This window comes from Bison bison, unplaced genomic scaffold (genome assembly GCF_000754665.1).
Source record: "Bison bison bison isolate TAMUID 2011002044 unplaced genomic scaffold, Bison_UMD1.0 scf7180017864518, whole genome shotgun sequence".
Lineage (NCBI taxonomy): Eukaryota > Metazoa > Chordata > Mammalia > Artiodactyla > Bovidae > Bison > Bison bison.
In genome coordinates, this window is record NW_011495071.1 from 16,296,941 (window position 1) to 16,309,910 (window position 12,970).

At 47.1% G+C, this 12,970-nt stretch overlaps 1 protein-coding gene across 1 annotated transcript in view; it reads right to left on the reverse strand.

Annotated features, from left to right (window-relative positions):
- INSC (inscuteable homolog (Drosophila)) overlaps positions 1 to 12,896 on the reverse strand; it is a 138,311-nt gene extending 125,415 nt beyond the window's left edge. Inside the window, exon 1 of the mRNA XM_010830562.1 lies at positions 12,838 to 12,896. The gene's annotated coding sequence lies outside the window, so the exon portion shown is untranslated. The remainder of the gene's footprint in view (positions 1 to 12,837) is intronic.
- Between the last annotated feature and the right edge of the window lie 74 nt (positions 12,897 to 12,970).

Below are 12,970 nucleotides of genomic sequence, written 5' to 3' on the forward strand. Positions count from 1 at the left end.
CAATTATAGCTCAGTAAATCGGGGGGGGGGGCCTGGGGGGATGGATAGAAAGAAAGACCTGGGCTTGGCCAGTTACCCACCTCCCTGCTAAAATAGTCTGGCAGACAAGAGCACAGGATTATCAGTGCAAAACCTGCTGCAGAGGACCTGCTTCTTACCCTGACCTGCCTTTGTATAACTAGGCACAGAGGCCAGCACAGCCCCTCACCACTGTGCCTGGGTTGGGTGGGGCTGCCCCAGGCTGAGAACACTTCAGCTTATGTGGTCCAGATATGTGGGGGTGGATGCTGTCATCCTGATAACTTGTGCCATCTGATAAACACAACCCGCATCCTATGCAGACCTTAGAACTCCCTTTCCAAACCCAAATGGTAGAACCAGAGAACATAAGCCAACAGCCAAGAAACCTGCAGCTTCAACTAAGGTAACTTCATGAACTTTGTCAAACTACTTAACTTCTCTGGGCCTCTTTTCTCATGTGCAGACTGGAAATAATAATGTATCTTTGATTACCCAGCACGGTTGCTACAAAGGCTGAAATACAAGGAGATTACACCGCTTCGTATCCTTATACGAGGTCATAAAAATAATAAGGATTTCGTTAGTCAATATGGATATGAGTCTCTTAAAAGAACCAAAGGCATGAATTTATAAAGGTAGAATTTCAGGCAAAGTAAGAGACCTGGGCCAGGATAAAAATCTCGAAGTTAAGGTGTCAATCAAAATTCCTTAGCATTATGTAAACAATAAACCAGGAAGGTTATAGGACAGGTCCTCAGGAATCCTCTCTTCCAACCCCGTGGTTCATGACAAAGGAAACTGAGGTTGAGAGAGGGCAAAAGATTTGCCCAAGTCACAGGGGAAATTTGTGGCTGAACCCAGATTAGAATTCAGTTCCTTCTTCCCTTCCTCTCAGGTTCTTTCCAAAACCTGGTTCATGATGCTACTACCTTCAAGAGTGTGATGACACCACCCCTGAAGAAAACCCCACCGCCTCTCCCAGGACATTCACTGAGGGATGCCAAACTCAGGGCACTTATTCTCCTCTGTCTACAGGTTCAGTTTGCTGATACATATTACTCACTCATCTCCATGTGGAAATCCCTCTGTCAACACCATAGTACAAGACAAACAGATTGTATTGACCAAAAGCTTAAGAAGCAATGACTCGTCCAGGGCTGACGCAGACCCCAGGGCCTGGACTGGCAGGAGCTACAGCACAAATCCCTCTGACTTTTCAGGAAACTGTCCCCAGCTCATCCCTTCCCACTAAGATCCTGAGTGGGAGGACGGAGGCATATCAGAGGACAGTTCCATCTGAAATCCTGCTGTTAAGTCAGACTTCTGCATGCTGTGGGCAAAGAACAGTACCTCTTCTTAAAGGTGTGGCCTTCAGCTCCTTGGGACAGGAGGGGAACAGATAAGTGTGTTCGGTGAACTTTTGGGAGCCCAGCCTCAGGCCAGACCAAACACAGCACTTACGTATAAACATGCATCCCAGGTACCCACCTAGAGGCTGCGAACTCCCCTGAAGGCTGTTCTCTCAAGCTGGGCAGGACCTCTCCCTCTCTCTTGCAATGGCCTCAGACCGAAGACACCCAGCCCCTCACACCTGTCACCTCTCCCTTTCAGCAGACACCCTTGTGAGAGCAGCCCCCTACTCCTCACATCCATGGCCCCTTGACCAAGAGCTGTGAGTCTAACTGAGGTAGAAATGGCCAGGCCACGAAGTGCATGAGGGATCCAGAGCCAAGCTTTCCCCCAACTCACAGGCGGCTCTTTCTGCTCCCACATCTGAGACCAGTCTCACATCAGCCTTGGTCCATGTCAAGAGAGCATCTGCTCTGTATCAGGCTGCAGCTAGATGATGGAGAAGTAGATGCATAAAACAATTTCCTTTTTCTTAGAATCTCCTCTTCCATTAAAAGATATATATATATAAATGTAAAATTAAATAAGGCATAGTAATTCCTCCAAGATGAATTCAAATAAGATGCTTGACCTTTCTCTGCCACACGTGCTCCTGTATGGCCTTGGATAATTTATGCTCCTTTTCTGGACTTCCAATTTCCCGTCTCCGAAGCTCTTCTCTTAACAAAATGTTCCTACAATCCAAGGACCCCCTCCCCAGAAGCTTCATGGCCAGAGATCAGACCCAAAGTCTTTTCTGCAACTTGCTCTGCCCAGAACCCTGGCTTCTCTGTGGTCTTTGCTCAAAGATACCTTCAAGTTCCAGGACACATCTGAGGTTTGTCCCAGTGAAACCTACTTCATCACCTGCTTCTTCTGTTGGCCATTAGAGCCCCACATCACTGCATCCCTACCTGCTGTGCATCTAGGGGCTACCCCAATATTCCTCCCAATCTTAGGGTCCTGGTGGGCAATAAGACCATGTAGGCTCACACAAGGCAATTGTCTTCTTGCTGGTTGCACAGCTCCCAGACTATTCTAATGTTAGTTGCAGCTTCTTAAAACACTGCTCTCATTGTATCATCTCCTTGAAAATCTGCAGTGGCTCCCCAGTGTCTCTCATCTCAGATCTGAGCTCCTGAGCCTGGTGCTTATCACTCTCCGCATCTTGTTTCCACCCCACCCACCTCTTTGGGCTTTACCAAACCCTCTCCTTATGCTCACGCTTCAAGGCAAGTTTCCTGCTATTCTTCAGGACTGACTTGCTGTCCCCACATGTCAAGATGCAGCTTAAATGCGGTCTCCTCCTAGAAACTTATTCAGACCGCCCCACCCCAACCCAGACCACAGGGCACCCAGAACACTGAAGTGCTGACTGCTCCTCCCCCTCCATATCCACATAGCTAGCCCTTTCACTTAAACAGAGCCCTTGTGGCCTCTGTTTAAATAGCCACATATCAGAGAGAACCTCTTGACTTAGCATAAATGTATAAGTCCTCTCCCACCCTTGGAACTCCCTTTATATCTTTTATATTTCTCACAGCACTCAGCATCATTTTGCATAGATCAACCATTTTACTGTCTTTCCACAACAGAAAGCAAATTCTCTGTGAGCAGGTGTTTCGCTTGCTGTTATATTTCCAGTGCCTAGAACAATGCATGGCACAGAGTAGGTGCTAAGTATTAATAGACCATCGTTGAATGAATGAGGGAGGGAGGGAATGAGTGAAGGAGTCTGTAGCTTAGATCCTGGACACCTTCAGGCATGTCTCCAAGATGCTCTTATCTGATGTAGCTGCCATTGTCCTATGTCTGCTCAGCCCCAGCCCTGTCTGATGTTGCAGCAGATGGACAGCACACATTCTGGGGGTCTCTTTGTAAATGACAAGCCCCAGAGAACTGAAAGAGCAGCTTCTAGAGGAGCAGGGCCAGGATCAATCCACTGCCTGGTTTCTAAATGCCACATTTTAAACCCTGCTGTCCCGTCCTCCCCACCCTCGGCCTCTCTGCAAATTCCATAGGGTTAAAAGGGCAATCCTGGTGGAAATGAAGAAGAAAACAAAAGCGTCCTCTTTTTCATGATGGGACTCATGGGGAGCTGTGTTTCTCTTTCCCTTTTAAGCCTGAGCCCTGAGTACTGCTGTGGAAACCAGCTGCCACCACCTATCTATCTGATTAAGGAGCTTAATTCCTAAGCTCTCATCACCATCGATAGAGGGAACGGGACACTAGAAAAGCAAGAAGTGAAATAAGAGGAACAGGCAAGTAGCATCTCCCTCTCTTGCTGTTAACACTTTGCAAGCACACAGGGCCTTCCTCAGCACAGTGATGCCTCCCCACCCTGACGTCACCTCACCTGGGCTCCTGGACTTGAGGACCATAGGGAAGAGGCAGGTGAGGGTGACTCACCAGCCCTGAGCCCTGCTACAGACCCAACATAAACTCTCGTTTGCAGATGGATAGATGGGTGGGTGAGCAAGTGATTGTGAAGGTGAAACATATATAGAATGAGTGAGTGAGGAATGCAGGAGTGGGTGGGCCGGAGTGATTGAATACGTTCTCCATCCTGGTGCCATTGGCATCTTTGCAAGGACACCTCACTGGGCTTGGCAAGACCCTATCTCTGAATTCTCTTTTCAGCCTGTCTCTAGTGCAGTCTTAGGGATGGCGAGGAGGTTGGCAACTCCTGACTGAGATGAATCAGGCAAGTGATTCTCAGTCTCCAAGAAGCCTTCATAAATGTTTGTTAAATCCTTTGTAGCAGGCAAGGAGGCAGAAAAAACCACAGGAAGGCCTCTCAGATGTCCTGTATCCTCCAGAAACCCAGAAAGTAAGTTACAGCTCACGGAGGCCATGTGACTTAGCTATTTTATCCAGGAATTTCTTAAAATCATCCAGGAATTAGATGCCATCTATCACCAGTCCTCTCAAAGCTCCTGAACGGCAGTCTAGTTTGCTTGCCCAAAGACAGTAAGATGTTTCAGAGGTAGCCACGGGGTGACAGGCACCTCAAATGTAACATGTCCTAAAATGAATTATAATCGTCCTCCCCAAATCTACTTCTTCTTTAGAATTTTTATTCTACTGAATGGCACCACCGTCTATCTGATTGCTTGGCTGATAAAATTTTATTCATTCATTTATCCCATAAATTTTGTGGCAGGTGTCAGTAACATGCTAATTGCCAGAATAAAGCAGTGAGCAAAACTCATCATCAAATAAGAAAAGTAAGCATTAATTATCATGAAATAATTGTAAATAAACGTAAAATCGCAACTATGATACATTTGAAGGAAGTATATGTACCGTGAAGCTTTGTAGAATGGGATTTGACCTAATCATGGAGGCCATGGAAGTGACAGCCGAACTGAAAGGTGAGACATAAAAGGAATTCAGTAGGTGAAGACATGAAGGAAGACTGTTCTAAGCGGAAGAACAGCAAATTTAAAGGCCTGTGGCAGGAGGCTTGACGAGCCCAAGGGTCTGAGACAAGGCCAGGAGAGAGGAAAACAAAGACTGGGCAGGAGGACACAGGAGTGGAGGCGGGGCTCAGACACATGGCTTTGCAGGACTTACGGAAAAGGTTGGTCTTTAGCTTAAGATCAAGAGGAAACAACTGAAGTACTTTTGAGGAGGGAAATGACAGGAGCTGTGTTTTGAAGTACACTTGGCTGCTGTGTGAGAACAAATTGGAGGAAGCCAGCATGGGTATCGGTAGACCAGTTAGGAAGCTCTCACAGTACTCTGGTGATATTGGTGGGGACGGAGACAGAAGTGATAGATTGGAGAGGGATTTTCAAGAGAACACAACAGACTTGGTGGTGGATTGGATATGAGCTTTAAAAGAGAAAAGCATTGAAGATGATTGCCAGCTCTCTCACACACATAGATACATAGACGAAGGAGCCATTCCTAAGATCTGAAATACCTGAAGTGAAGTGAAGTCACTCAGTCCTGAAGAGGACCACATATGAACAGGACAGTGTCGAGCAAGAATGCACAAATTCCATTTTGCACACGCTCAGTTTGAGAGGTCTTGGAAATGTCAACCTCCCTCCTTCACCTCCCTTACCTTCTGCATTCAACCAGTTACCTGATTCTACCTTCCCTCTACCCTGACTTATTTCAGGTCCTCATAATCATTGCCTGGATAAATAAAACAATCCTCAAGCTCTCTCTCCTTCCAATCCATCCATTCCACACTGTAGGTCTTTCTAAATACTGCCTTCTTCCTCAAAGAGTCCCTCCCTGACTACCCTTCTAAAGCAATACTACCCTCTCATTCTCTATCTCAGTCACTCACATTTTTTTCTTTCTAAAAATATATAATAATTTGTTTTATTTTTTATTAGGGCTTCTCCAGTGGCTCAGTGGATAGGGAGTCTGCCTACAATTCAGGAGACACAGGAGATGCGGGTTCAATCCCCTGGGTTGGGAAAGTCATCGAAAGCATCCCTACCTTCTCACTCACTCTCTCTCAGTCACTTGGGTTTTTTCTTTCTAAAAATACATAATAATTTGTTTTATTTTTTATTATAACTGTATACCCTAGCTCTGTTTGCTAAGAGGGCATAAAAGCAATGACACACGAGTAATAGGGAGCATATGCAGCCCCAGGTTTTGGTTTCTAAATACCATTCTCCACTAAAAGGATCCGGGACTCCCTGGAGAAATGACTAATTTCAGGGCTGGAGCAAGGAAAGAACAAGATGAGCCTGGAACATCCTGCCAGAGCAACAGTAAGCAAGTGCTCAGAGAACGATGGGGGAAATTCGAAAGAAACAGGAGCCAATTTGCAGAGCCTCCCACTGACCAAATCTGGGACAATTTGAACATCAAAATAAAACATACAAATTTATTCACCCACTGAATAAATTAAGAATCTATGAGTTCACAGTAATGAAAGAAAGAAGGAAGGAAGGGGAGAGAAAGAGAGAAAGAAAGGGAGAAGGGAAAGATTTTTCCTATAGTAAAATGCCAAGTAGTATAGAAGAAATGACAGATTCAAAAGTATCAATGATGATGAAATTAGTGACTAAACATTTGATGTGGAACAGGATAGTTACATAACCTCAAAGTATCTCTCCATAAGTTATTAATTACAAAGGGAAAAGCAGTAATGGCACAGTGAAGAAACTGGTGAATATCACCTCAAGCAAGTGACGAAAGCTCCCATCGTCAGTACTGGGACAGTCCCCACAGCCTGTGCTTCTGGTATGCTAACCTTACTTTAGTGGTACTCCTGCTCATCATGCATAGCTTGAATCCAGTCATGCAAAACCATTAGATAAGTCCAAACGGAGGGATACTCAACATAATGACTGGCCTGTGCCATTCAAAAACGCAAATATCAAGAAAGATAAAGCAGAGGAACTGCTCCAAATTAAAGGAGACTAAGGAAACATGACAACTAAATGCAGTCTACAGACTGGACCCTGAACAGGGCAAGGAAGATGGGAGAGCTATAGAGACGTTAATAGGACATAATTGTATTGTAGTCAGAGAATATCCTTTTTTAAATGAAATACACACTTAAGTATTTATGAGCAAAGGGGCACCATGTCTTCAATTTACTCAAATTGATCAGAAATATGAATATGTTACATGTATTCATATATACATGATAAAAACATAAATATGCATCATTATAATAAATGAACAATAAAGTATAAATTATACAGGTAATTTAAATATGTATGTTCCATTTCTCAGTCATGTCTGACTCCTTTGTGACCCCGTGGACTGTAGCCCGCCAGGCTCCTCTGTCCATAGGATTTCTTAGGCAAGAATACTGAAGCAAGTTGCCATTTCCTCCTCCAGGGGATCTTCCCTACTCAGGGATGGAACCCTTGTCTCCTGTATTTCCTGCATTGGCAGACATTTTCTTTACCACTGAGCCACCTGGGAAATTCCTAATTGAAATATACATAAATAGTAAAATAACATTTTATATTATGAGAGAGAGAAGGAAGGAAAAACAAATGAAGTAAATGCAGTGTCTTGTAATTGATTAAAGGATGCAGATAAAGGATCTTTTTTTTTACCAGTCTTGTAAATTTTCACTACTTTGATATACCAAAATTAAAGGGGATATAAATTTATTTTTATATTTGCTGAGTGAATGAGCGAGCCCATGTCCAGCCATGACCCTCCCCGTGCTTAAAGTACCTCATAACTGTCATGATAAAAATCCGAACACTTCAGTACAATCAGCCAGCCCTGACACACTCTCTCTCTCTCTCTTTCTCGTCACACTAGCCAGTACCCTCACTGCCTAAAATCCCCCGAGCTTTACCACACAAGCCAAGGCTTCTGTGCCTTAGCCTATGCTGATCTCTTGGCCCTCCTCTTAGCCTCCTGGAATCTTCCCGTTATCTTTCCAGATCCAGACCAGGAATTCTCACCTCATGGAAGGCCTCCCTGATTGCTCCAGCTGGGAGTGACAGACACTTCCTCTTCTGATACACCAGTGCCTGCCACGATCCTGTTCCACAGAGAAGCCTGTCACTGTTCACAAGCCTGTCTTGCCACATGAGGACCAGGAAACTCCTGACACCTGCATGCTCAGTGCTCTGCATGGGTCCAAGCACGTCACAGGATCTCAGTTAATACCGCAGCATGGATACGAGAACGATAGTGACAAATTTTTCTGCATCTTCCAAGAGAGCCCCTGACTTTGGTCTCTTTCACAATCTTCAAAAAAATAGGATATCCTGAAGGATAAAGGAAATTAGTTCTTTTCAGTTTTTTATGCATGAGAAAAGTGAGGCCTGGAGAGGGTAAGGTAAGACAGTGTACCCAGATGCTGAGCTACAGCTGGAATCTGGACCTCTTGCCATCAGCCTAGTGTTCTTTTCCAGCAGGAAATTGGGACAAGAGGAAGAATATGCATTTACAGTCCACCTGTTCTATGCCGGACACCATGCTTTAATAGACTTTCCAGTTCTAACATCACCACTGTGTTGTAAGGAACCCCTTCTTACAGACTCAAAAACGGGCTCCAAGTCAGATCTGACAGCAAAGCCCATGCTCTTTTTCTCTGCACATTGCTGGCTTATGCAGCCCACCTCTGACCCTCCATCAGGGGCAACAAGCAGTACCGAGTCAAATGCCTGTCCCTTGATCATGTCTTTTAAACCAGCACCACACACAGACCCACAATGCAGCCCACACCTCCAGACAACATGCATTTCACATGGTTTCCAAACCCAGGATATTTGGTTTGTAAGACAAAACCTCCATTTCTCCAGCAAAAAGTGAACACTATACACAATTAACCAGCCAAACTGCTGACGCCTACAGACGCTGCCTCACGCCGAATGAGGTCTGGTATGCCCAGAGACGTCCTCAGAGGATTCAGGACTCCCCCAGAGCTTGGCACTGAGGGCACCATGCAGCTGGAAGAGGGGACTGGGCTGGCTGGATCACAGTATCTGGGTGGAGGCTCGGTTCCCAGGACAGAAATTGCTCCAGGGAAGAAGTGAGGCCTCTGGAGGCCACCCCGAGGGAGTGGTTGGCAGGGAGGTGGTGGGGTTGGCAGGGGGTTCCCCACCCTCCTGCGAGGCCTTCCCCACCCCTGCTTCCCACAGAGCAGCAGTCCCCATCTGAGGCCAGGAAGATTACTGACACCAGTGATATTCAGGTCCTAGAGCCAGAGAAGGCAAGCCTTCAGCTCTCCTCCAGTAGGCCCAAAGGCCTGGACTTGCTTGCTTCCAGGGTCTTTGAGCTGGGGAATGGTCAAAGGACCACAGACCACAGAGTCTTCATCACAGGCTCTGGCATCAGACAGACCTGGGATGGAACTTTTGCTGGTTCTACCTTCAGGCTAATCATTTAACCTTGCTGTGCTTCAGTTGGACTTCCCTGGTGGCTCAGACGGTAAAGCGCCTGTCTACAATGCAGTGCCTCAGTTTCCCTGTGGCCATTTCCTGAAACAAAAGATGCAAAGAACCTAACAAGGGAGTTGACCTTTAGTAGATAAACTAAAGAATGTGAGTAACTGAGCAAACCTTCTCCCACAGAAGTACTGACTGCCTCACCTGAGGCTCTCTTGAAGTGAAGTGAAGTGAAGTTAATTCACTCAGTTGTGTCCGACTCTGCAACCCTGTGGACTGTAGCCTGCCAGGCTCCTCTGTCCATGGGATTCTCCAAGCAAGAATACTGGAATGGGTTGCCATTTCCTTCTCCAGGGAATCTTCCCAACCCAGGGATCGAACCCGGGTCTCCTGCATTACAGGCCTGGTGGCTCAGCTTTATCCTCTGAGCCACCAGGGAAGACCTAAGCCTCCAATAAGAGGCTCTCTTATTGGATTTAAAAACTGTTTTAGCTTAAATTCCCAGTAGAGATGTAATCAAGTCTTACCTTTTTGAGATGGCATTTACCCGGGAAGGAACAAACCCCTCACCCACCTCAACCCACCAGCACACCACCCAGCACCAGACACTTCCTAGAGCCCCAGGCCAGCAACTCTTCCTCCCCCATAAGGGAGTGCCTCTGGGAGACTTCAGCTTGAACGTGGGAAACACATGCCAGTAGCAGGTGATTTAATGCATACTGAGAGGTGAGAGCTCAACACAAAGCCTTAAAGCCCACCACGGGAGTCCTATCGAGTAATCTCTGTTGCTGTTGTTGTTCTGACTCTTTGTGACCCCATAAACTGCAGCACACGCCAGGCTTCTCTGTCCATCACTATCTCCCCGAGTTTGCTCAAACTCGTGTCCATGGAGTCAGTGATGCCATCCAACTATCTCATCTTCTGTCGCACCCTTCTCCGTAATCTCTAGTGCTAAGCCTTGACTCCCACTCCTCCCCCTTCCAAATACCGATAGTCTCAGGTTGGCTAAAAGAAGCAGTCTTACAGTAAATTAATTAGGAGTTTTGCCAACTTTACAATGTGGCTGAAGGCCTGCCTTGCTTTCAGATGACTCTGGTGACACACTTCTCTTGCAGAACAGAGGTGACAAATGACTTTCTGACCATGTGGCAAACAGGAGAGCCCCTCATGGGGAAAAAGAAAAATAAGTGAACACTAGCCTATGGTCTCCCAGATCTAGGGAAGGGGGCAGAGAGGCCCTTTGTGTGTTCCACACTCCAAAGCCCACATTCCTCCTACTGAGCTCTGGCTCCAGAAACGCCATCGCTGATCAGAGACCATGTGATCCACACCGAGGGAGGCAGAGCTCAGGTCCAAGAGACACAGACCTCCAAGCAGGGCCCGAGGCTTAGGCGGGATCACAGAAGGAGTGGGGTGGCCATGGGGCCAGGGCCGGGCAGAGGGCAGAGGTCAAACTCCTTCGGGCACCCAAACACTCCTGCTTTTGAGACAGGGAGAAGCTGGCAGCTGAAGCAGTCAAAGGAGGGGAACTTTATCAATGGCCCAATTCATTCGCAACAATCCCCATTGTCTGAGCCAGCACAGAGATGGGCATTTTCTCCCAGAGCCACTAGGAAGAAAAGCCCCAAGACGTGGTCACAAATCAGAAGCCAAAAATATAGAAACCAAAATGGAAACATATGGTTTGAAAGCCAGATGAAATATTTGAAATTGGAGATGTCCCCCAAAACTCTATGCAGCGTGGTTCTCCTCCTCAGAGACCAATAAAATGCTTAATTGTTGATTGTTCATTTATTTATTCTGATCTCTCTCTACAAAGGATGTAGAAGTTTACAGTTAAAGATGGGTGTGCTATAAAGTTATTAAAGCAGAAATTAAAAGTCAAAACCAGGGTTCCAATGAATACATTTATGAGGATGAAGCAAATATGATGAACTAAGAGCTTCCTGGCAGCCAGTGTAAGAAGGGAAACATACAGGTTGTGTCATGAGTTCAAGAGTCACAGAGACCTCAAGAAATCTCTTGAGCACTCTAAGCTTCAATTTCCTTGTTAGAGAAAACAAGGGGGGAGGGGACTATTAACCTAATAAGGCTGTTGTGAAAACTAAATGAAATGAAGCATATATTACAGATTCAACAAATAGCGGTTGTTACTATTACCGTTTTTGCAGTTGTCTGAGTTCTCTTCTTTAAGTTGGAACTATGTTAACTTAACAGGCCTGCCTTGATGCCCTGTGAGTCCTAATTGTTGCTCTAAAATTCTGATTGTTAGGTGTATGTAGCTGATGAATTAAAAACTGGGGAACCAGCCTAGGACTCATGGTGGGTACCTCAGTTTTCCAGAGTCTTTTCCTGAGTTTTAAGGTGGCTGGGGACCCCCCACAAACAAGAAGGCTAGGGAAGGCACACAGACCTCCTTCCCCACCAGCTTCACTCTGCAAAAGGCTGCCCAACTGACCACAGCCTGCCTGTATTAAACCATCCCCAAGGGTCAGGTGGAGGACCAGGCCAGGGAAAGCTAGGTTCCAGCACATCCTCAAGAAATGGCTGAAGCCCATCTGCTCCCCTGCATAGGAGAGAAGCTGGTGGGATGAGAACTCAGGCACTCCTTAGACCAAACCATAAACACTAAGGAAGAGAAAGTCAGTGTCATCTGCCCTCAGCCCCCAGCCAAAGCCCCTGACTGAAGATACTTCCTACCCAGTTTCTTAGACTTGCCCAAGGTGCCACATGGAGGCTAAAGGGACCTTAGAGGCTGAGACTGGGGTGACCCAGTTTGCACACTTATGTTTTACACATGGAGCTACCTGTTGGATACGTGTCACTATTGCTAGGTGTACATGCTGAAAGAACATGAGTCCTGAGATGTAGCACATGTGAGAGTGGTGTGAGTGGTAGGAAGATGTGCACACATGAGCAGCTGTGAGCATGTGGCTGCCTTGTGAGTGTTTGTAGGTGAGTGGTCTGCTCATGCCCCGGTCCTCCTGTCTCCTTCCAAGGTGACCATGGGGCTGTCTCCACAGCTGGCTTGGAACCTCATTCTCTCTGGTGTTGGTGCTGAGCTCCTGCCCTGCTCAGAGTCCTAAGAAACCAAAGCTGCGTGACCCACAGAGAAGACACCCCAGCTGGGGACAAGTCGGGTCACCCTAGAAAGTCTGAGTTCAGATAACACTACTTATCCTCCGCCCCTGCCTTCATCTGCTCACTCACAGGCATCCAGCCATCCACACATTCGCTCAGCCCCGTGGAGCCTGCCTGCCACACACACTTGAGCCTCCACTTCCAACAGTACTGACCCAGTCCACACAGGACAGCATGTGCCACCTGCGGACACACTCCAGATCCAGGCACACGTAAGGCCACAAGCACAGAAAGGCACACCCTGTCACCCACGTTCACACCTTAGGACGCATGCTAGAAATTTCTATATGCTCACATGCCGGCCCAGACACACTCCCTCCCTCTGAAGCTCGCTCGCACTCAGGAGCACTCACACTGCTACATCGACACATAATATCCAAATAATCACAAGAAGGCTCTGCCCCTACCAGGCTGGGCACAAAATCCAACCCGGGGAGCGCCGTCTACTTACTGACTGGGAGCGAGTGAGAGCCTGTGAGCGGCGGCCAGGCCGGCGGTGGAGGCGCAGCTGGGGATTCGCAGGCTGCGAGCGAGTGACCCGCCCGGTGGCCCAGCCCGAGGGCCGCCCGCGGCCCCGCGCCCCC